At 46.5% G+C, this 7,727-nt stretch overlaps 1 protein-coding gene across 1 annotated transcript in view; it reads right to left on the reverse strand.

Moving 5' to 3' along the window:
- LOC138304195 (sulfotransferase 1 family member D1-like) overlaps positions 1-6,175 on the reverse strand; it is a 392,899-nt gene extending 386,724 nt beyond the window's left edge. Inside the window, exon 1 of the mRNA XM_069244049.1 lies at positions 6,082-6,175. The gene's annotated coding sequence lies outside the window, so the exon portion shown is untranslated. The remainder of the gene's footprint in view (positions 1-6,081) is intronic.
- Positions 6,176-7,727: the final 1,552 nt, after the last annotated feature.

Here is a 7,727-nt window from a genome sequence, read left to right on the forward strand (position 1 = left end):
AAACCTATGTGACCTTGTAGAGGGTCGCTGGGACTATTAGAAAATAGTGAGAGTTAGAAAAATAACCCTCCCCAAGACCCTGAAAAGTGAGTGCAAAGTGCACTGAAGTTCCCCTAAGGATAAAGAAGTCGTGTTAGAGGAATAATGCAGGAAAGACACAAACCAACAATGCAACAACGCTGGATTTCCAATCTGGGGTACCTGTGGAACAAGGGGACCAAGTCCAAAAGTCACAAGCAAGTCGGAGATGGGCAGATGCCCAGGAAATGCCAGCTGCGGGTGCAAAGAAGCTTCTACTGGACAGAAGAAGCTGCGGTTTCTGCAGGAACGCAAAGGGCTAGAGACTTCCCCTTTGGAGGACGGATCCCTCTCGCCTTGTAGAGTCGTGCAGAAGTGTTTTCCCGCCGAAAGAACGCCAACAAGCTTTGCTAGCTGCAAATCGTGCGGTTAGCGTTTTTGGACGCTGCTGCGGCCCAGGAGGGACCAGGAGGTCACAAATTGGACCAGGAGGTAGAGGGGACGTCGAGCAAGACAGGGAGCCCTCTTAGCAGCAGGTAGCACCCGGAGAAGTGCCAGAAACAGGCACTACGAGGATGCGTGAAACAGTGCTCACCCGAAGTTACACAAAGGAGTCCCACGTCGCCGGAGAACAACTTAGGAGGTCGTGCAATGCAGGTTAGAGTGCCGTGGACCCAGGCTGGACTGTGCACAAAGGATTTCCGCCGGAAGTGCACGCAAAAGTCGCGGTTCCCAGCAATGCAGTCTAGCGAGGTGAGGACTTACCTCCACCAAACTTGTACTGAAGAGTCACTGGACTGTGGGGGCCACTTGGACAGAGTTGCTGGATTCGAGGGACCTCGCTCGTCGTGCTGAGAGGAGACCCAAGGGACCGGTAATGCAGCTTTTTGGTGCCTGCGGTTGCAGGGGGAAGATTCCGTCGACCCACGGGAGATTTCTTCGGAGCTTCTAGTGCAGAGAGGAGGCAGACTACCCCCACAGCATGCACCACCAGGAAAACAGTCGAGAAGGCGGCAGGATCAGCGTTACAGAGTTGCAGTAGTCGTCTTAGCTACTATGTTGCAGTTTTGCAGGCTTCCAGCGCGGTCAGCAGTCGATTCCTTGGCAGAAGGTGAAGAGAGAGATGCAGAGGAACTCGGATGAGCTTTTGCATTCGTTATCTAAAGTTTCCCCAGAGGCAGAGACCCTAAATAGCCAGAAAAGAGGGTTTGGCTACCTAGGAGAGAGGATAGGCTACTAACACCTGAAGGAGCCTATCAGAAGGAGTCTCTGATGTCACCTGGTGGCACTGGCCACTCAGAGCAGTCCAGTGTGCCAGCAGCACCTCTGTTTCCAAGATGGCAGAGGTCTGGAGCACACTGGAGGAGCTCTGGACACCTCCCAGGGGAGGTGCAGGTCAGGGGAGTGGTCACTCCCCTTTCCTTTGTCCAGTTTCGCGCCAGAGCAGGGCTAAGGGGTCCCCTGAACCGGTGTAGACTGGCTTATGCAGAATTGGGCACATCTGTGCCCAACAAAGCATTTCCAGAGGCTGGGGGAGGCTACTCCTCCCCTGCCTTCACACCATTTTCCAAAGGGAGAGGGTGTAACACCCTCTCTCAGAGGAAGTCCTTTGTTCTGCCATCCTGGGCCAGGCCTGGCTGGACCCCAGGAGGGCAGATGCCTCTCTGAGGGGTTGGCAGCAGCAGCAGCTGCAGTGAAACCCCAGGAAGGGCAGTTTGGCAGTACCAGGGTCTGTGCTACAGACCACTGGGATCATGGGATTGTGCCAACTATGCCAGGATGGCATAGAGGGGGCAATTCCATGATCATAGACATGTTACATGGCCATATTCGGAGTTACCATTGTGAAGCTACATATAGGTAGTGACCTATATGTAGTGCATGCGTGTAATGGTGTCCCCGCACTCACAAAGTCCGGGGAATTGGCCCTGAACAATGTGGGGGCACCTTGGCTAGTGCCAGGGTGCCCTCACACTTAGTAACTTTGCACCTAACCTTTACCAGGTAAAGGTTAGACATATAGGTGACTTATAAGTTACTTAAGTGCAGTGTAAAATGGCTGTGAAATAACGTGGACGTTATTTCACTCAGGCTGCAGTGGCAGGCCTGTGTAAGAATTGTCAGAGCTCCCTATGGGTGGCAAAAGAAATGCTGCAGCCCATAGGGATCTCCTGGAACCCCAATACCCCTGGGTACCTCAGTACCATATACTAGGGAATTATAAGGGTGTTCCAGTAAGCCAATGTAAATTGGTAAAATTGGTCAGTAGCCTGTTAGTGACAATTTGAAAGAAATGAGAGAGCATAACCACTGAGGTTCTGATTAGCAGAGCCTCAGTGAGACAGTTAGTCACTACACAGGTAACACATTCAGGCACACTTATGAGCACTGGGGCCCTGGTGAACAGGGTCCCAGTGACACATACAACTAAAACAACATATATACAGTGACAAATGGGGGTAACATGCCAGGCAAGATGGTACTTTCCTACAATATGTACCTATGGATGGAACAATGCATGGAGGGTCCTGGGTTCCATTTTGGGACCCAGGCCTGCACAATGTAACATGGAGTGGAGGTAGAGAGATTCTGCCTCTCTCCCCTCCTGCCTCCCCCCCCCCCCAGAAAGACTTGTGAATTGCTGCATTTCTGTAAGCTTGGTGGGATATTGGGGACAGAAGGACGAGGCTTCCCTGGTACACTTCAAATGATGCTCTTTGATTACTTGAGAGATTACAATGGAACATCTCAGGAAGGAGATGGGGCTGATAAGAGGATTATAAAAACCTCAGGGGAAGACTGTGTAATTGTGTATTCATGTCCTATTCTTCCTTTGTGTGGGTATCTTTGGAAATATGTAGTTTGGGGGAGGGGAGCAGTGGCTAGGGCCTGGGCCACGTCACCCATGTCGAGCTGTCCCCAGCCCTTTTAGAACTAGTTTCTTCTTGCCTCTGGTCGCTTCCCACACTCTTTGCCTGCTTGTTAGTTTCACAACTTTATGTGCTGCTGTTTCCTTCTCCTTGCTTGGCAGCTAGCTCAGAACAGGCCTCGGTCACTTTATGATGCTTGTGGGCATGAGCCGGGTTGCATCGTCTCAACAGGCTTTCCTGGACTCACTCTTCTTTTCAGGTTGCTCCGTGCACTTCTGGCTGCCTCTACTCCTTACAGCCTGCCAGGTAGCGTCGCTGACCCCGGCTTGCTTTCTTAACGTTGGCCTCTTGCAGCCTCCGCAGTGCCTACTAGGCCTGTCTCTGCCTGTCTCCGTTTATCCTAGCAGTGCACATGTGTTTTAATGTACACTCGATGTTGAAAGATAACCCTTTCCCATTAGCCTCAACTCTGGCACAATGCTGGCACTTTAGTTATGAGCAGGGTGTTGCCTCCTTAAATTGCCCCTTGGAGGAGGTTATGGTGCTGGCCCCTTATGCACCCTTTGGGGGCAGCCTTTGCCAAAATGCTTTCCTTTGTTATAAAAGTGAGTATTTGGCTGGACAATGATTTATTGCTGCTGTGCTCATTTTGAGTTTGGAGCCTGTATTCACTAATTTGTAACTGGTCTGTTAAGCGCTGCAGGGTCTGAGCATATAAACTGATGATAAATGCATCACCTTTTTAGGGTCGAGCCAGCGAGTGCACGTGTTAGCGCGTGCATCTCGCTTGCGAGACACTGTTGTATACAGTAAAGGGCCTGGAGCCTGCCCATGATTATGATATATCTTTATCTGTGTCACTCTTTTCTGCAACCATTTCAATTCGCCAGTGAAGCCGACACATCACTTGTACCGCTTTGTGGAGCAGAGACCGAGCACAGATTAATTCAAGTTTAATCTGTGTCTATCTGCTGCTCCAGATGCGATTCAAGTATTAATTTTTTGGAGGGCCAGCTGAAACTTCACTTCTGACGCTTGTTTTTTTTTCTATCAGTTCAGCTCATCTTACTGATTGCCTAGGGCCTGCTCACGCACGGGTGAAGAACAATGGCCTTGGTTTTAAACTTGGTAGCACAATCCACACAGATAAACTCAACATCATGCCACGCAATTCCAATCAGCATGATTTCACTCAGCGTCACACACTTCCACGCCACACAATTCAACTCTACATATTTTTATTCCACACCACATAATTCGACAACAAATCACATAATTCAACTCAACAACAGAATTACACAACACACCACATACATCCATTCCACACTACTGAATTCAACATCATGCCATAGAATTCAACAGCACACCACATGATTAAACTCCACTCCAGGGCACAAAATACCATTCCACATAATTAGACTACATGACACACAATCACACTCCACATAAATCCAGTACACTCAACACCACATAATCCCTATCCACATAATTCCACTACACAAATCTACTCCACACTACACAAATACACCATACACAATTCTGCAACTAACAATTCCAATCCAACCCACATAATTCCACTCTCCACCACATAAATCCACTCCACTCCGAAACACATGGGTAAATACATTGTAATTTACAACACAAATAGCTTTAACTCTCACAAATGTCAAACCCATTGCATTGAAAATGCTTGTTGTAAAAAGCTGTGATGTTAATTGCTAAAATAGGTGCTGTGTAATGAGTAAATAGACTATACAGCGCCATGGAACCTAAGGATAACAGATGCTATATAATGAGTAACTGGTGTGTAAAGTGTTGTGTAATATAATAGAAACTGTTGTTAATGTATAACAAGCATGTAAGGCGCTGTGCAGTCTCAGATTAGATGCTATCTACTGGGTAATATGTATGATAAGTGTGTGCTATGTGCAGAGGTCAAAGTTGGTGAGATCGGAGGGGCACAACCTGCCCATACTTTTTTATTTATGAAGAAACGTTCCCCTACTTTTCGTAAAAAGACAACTGTCCTGGGACAGTTAATTCCAATAGTTTTAGTGCTTTAGCTGATGTTTCATTCAGTGTGTCTCCTGTGCTATGAAAAGGAAGCCAGGCAGACAGCTAAAAAGCCTTCCTGACAGGGAGCCTACTTGCATGAAAGAAATGCAATTTTGTGCAAGGAGCTGATCTGCAAATGTAAAAGGTAATCTGCAAATTCAAAGGATGCTTGGGAGCCCTACTGGCATTAATTGATCAAATCTCTGGAACCTTTGTGAATACAAAGGTTTATTATTTTTGAGTAGTAGTGCAAAGAATTAACAACTGTGCAGTGAAGTGTGTATTTTTAATTGTAATTGTATTTAAACAGCGCTTACTATCACTCGAGGTGTTGACGGGACAGTAAGGTAAAAAACAAATTGCAGTACATACAGACTGGGTATTACTAAAACCTATATTTTGAAAGCGCCATTTTATCTTAAACCCTTTCTGCTAATTTTGTGGTAGTCTAATTTATATTGTGTGTAATGCAAGCTTAAAATAATATTCACAGTGGTTTCTCTCACAGGCTGTGACCTCGTAACACTAAAAATAAACTAGCCACTAGTGTCCACTACACCAACCAAGATTTAATTCACTGGCTTTCTGGTTACATTCAGACCTGTGCAGTGCATTAACTAAGAGAGGTTTCATAAGGTACTATAGTGCATTTCACAATGAGTAACAACTTTTTAATTTATTTTTCGTTTAAACTGTATATTATTTAATATGTACCAACCTGAAGGAAAAAGACAACAAAACTTATAGTATATTGTGTGTTTTAGGCACACTTTTGACCCCGCGCTCACTGACCCGCCCCCCACTGCATGCAGCATCACAGTTCCCACATTATTTTTAATGCACTTCGACCGCTAGGCACGAGGGAAGAAAGTAACTTATAATGCGTACCTTGTTAAAGCACTGTGAGATACGAGGACAAAAGCGTCACCTGTGGTTCGACGGTGCTACAGAATATGTACACTATGCGTAATACTGGAAAGCTGCCAAACAATTTGGATTTACTGCGCGCCCATCCAGTGCCATAAACCCAGTATGTGAATTCTCTTGGATTGTTGAAAGGTCTCGCCCTTTCTGCTCTCAGAGGAGTGTTAATCAGGCTTAAACAAACCTCGGGGGCTATCAGGAATCCTCGTCTTACCTTCTCTCATAGGGGATGCAGGTCTCCTCAAGTCCTTATTTCGTAATGAGTGCTGAAAAAGAACCGAAGAACCACCACAGTGACAACGTTGGACAGGGTGTCGAGTCACTCGCTTATATGAGCCACTTTGCAGAAGAGGTGGACTTTTGGGCGTGGCCAAAAGAGGCCCGCATGCTTGCAGAGGGACATGAGGGCGGGTGGGTGGGAGAGCAGGCTTCTCAGGTTTATCCTGGGACTGTGAAGGATCTGGTGCTTATGTAAAGCGCTCCAATACCTTTGAGTCTATTTTGTGCTTTATTTTAAAACTACCGGAAAAACGTTCCGTGCTCCCATGTGCCTAAATGTTTAATTTAAATGAAAAGGAACTGCAGGTAAGGAATAAATAGAGAGAGAGGGAGAGAGTTTATTATGGAACACAAAATGCAGTTTGAAGGATAACTAGATGAAGGGATCATACATAATCTGAGGCCATCTGACAGGTATGAGAGTGTGGGCTATGCCAATGGGAATTTGCCTTGAGAGTCAGACATTTATAACTGAAAATGTGCAACTAGAAGTCCGAGAATGGAAAGTACACGCAAAGTCAGGATTTACTGCAATAGCAAGAACGTCCATATTAATATGACTTATTATTCTCCAAAGAAAACCCTTTTAGCCCTTTCGGTGCTAGGGCTCCCCATAACCGGCCCCCCACCCACTGCTGAGCCCTTGTTTGGCTACTTGGGGTAGTTTGCACTCAGGCCTCCATAATGTTTTGTACACATATGGTATCCGTGCCAAAATTGCGTCCTTTTTTCCAAACATCCTGAGGATTCTAAAGGTGCCCACGGTTTGTAAATTCCCATGGAGAGGACTAAGAAAATAGGCAAACTATAGCAACATTTTGATGTTTTTGAGAAGCATAGGGAAAAAGTGCTCCAGATAAAAGGGTTGTTTTTCCCCTAAAAATAGCATCCACAAATAGTTTGCTGTACCAAAGTCGCCATCTTCCCAGCTTTCAGGAGCATGCAGAGCTGAATCAAAAAACGAATTTCTGTGTTGACTGGAGGTGAGGATTATGTTGAACATTCTTCACTTTTATCATACAACAGCCATAAAACACAACTACCTTTCCCAAGAAACCAAGAGGGAAAGCAAAAACATCATAACCAATCAACACACAGCTTGTAGCATATAGTCCATTGACACTGTGTATGCCCCCTCCTTTTATCGCGCCCAGCCGTGAGTTAAGTTGTGTTTTTCTTGCCTCATCAGGTTTTAGTGGTTTTCAGTGAATGTTCATGCCCTTATGTTATTCTGGTAGTGGCATTAGTAGTGTATTTGTGTTACTGCTTTCTTTAACCTTTCTTTTACAGCCTGCTGTGGGAGCGCATTTCAGCGCTCCTCACACAGCTCCTCTGGAGTGTAGAGGCCTCATGTGCGTGATAGAACCCTCCACCCTGTAGGGGGTGCTGAGGCACTTGCGAGAAGCTCGTTGGGCTCCACAAGGCTTGCTCGGTGTTCTGGCAGTGCCGGAGTGTCACCTCACGCCAGGGAGCCTTGGCCAGCATCACGCTGCACAGGGTGGCCTGGAAGCCTCTATACCCTTGCCGGGTCTTAAGTGGGAGCGCTTGTGCTCCATTTCTTTTGGAGCAGTGACCGCCACA

Source organism: Pleurodeles waltl, chromosome 7 (assembly GCF_031143425.1).
Source record: "Pleurodeles waltl isolate 20211129_DDA chromosome 7, aPleWal1.hap1.20221129, whole genome shotgun sequence".
Classification (NCBI taxonomy): domain Eukaryota; kingdom Metazoa; phylum Chordata; class Amphibia; order Caudata; family Salamandridae; genus Pleurodeles; species Pleurodeles waltl.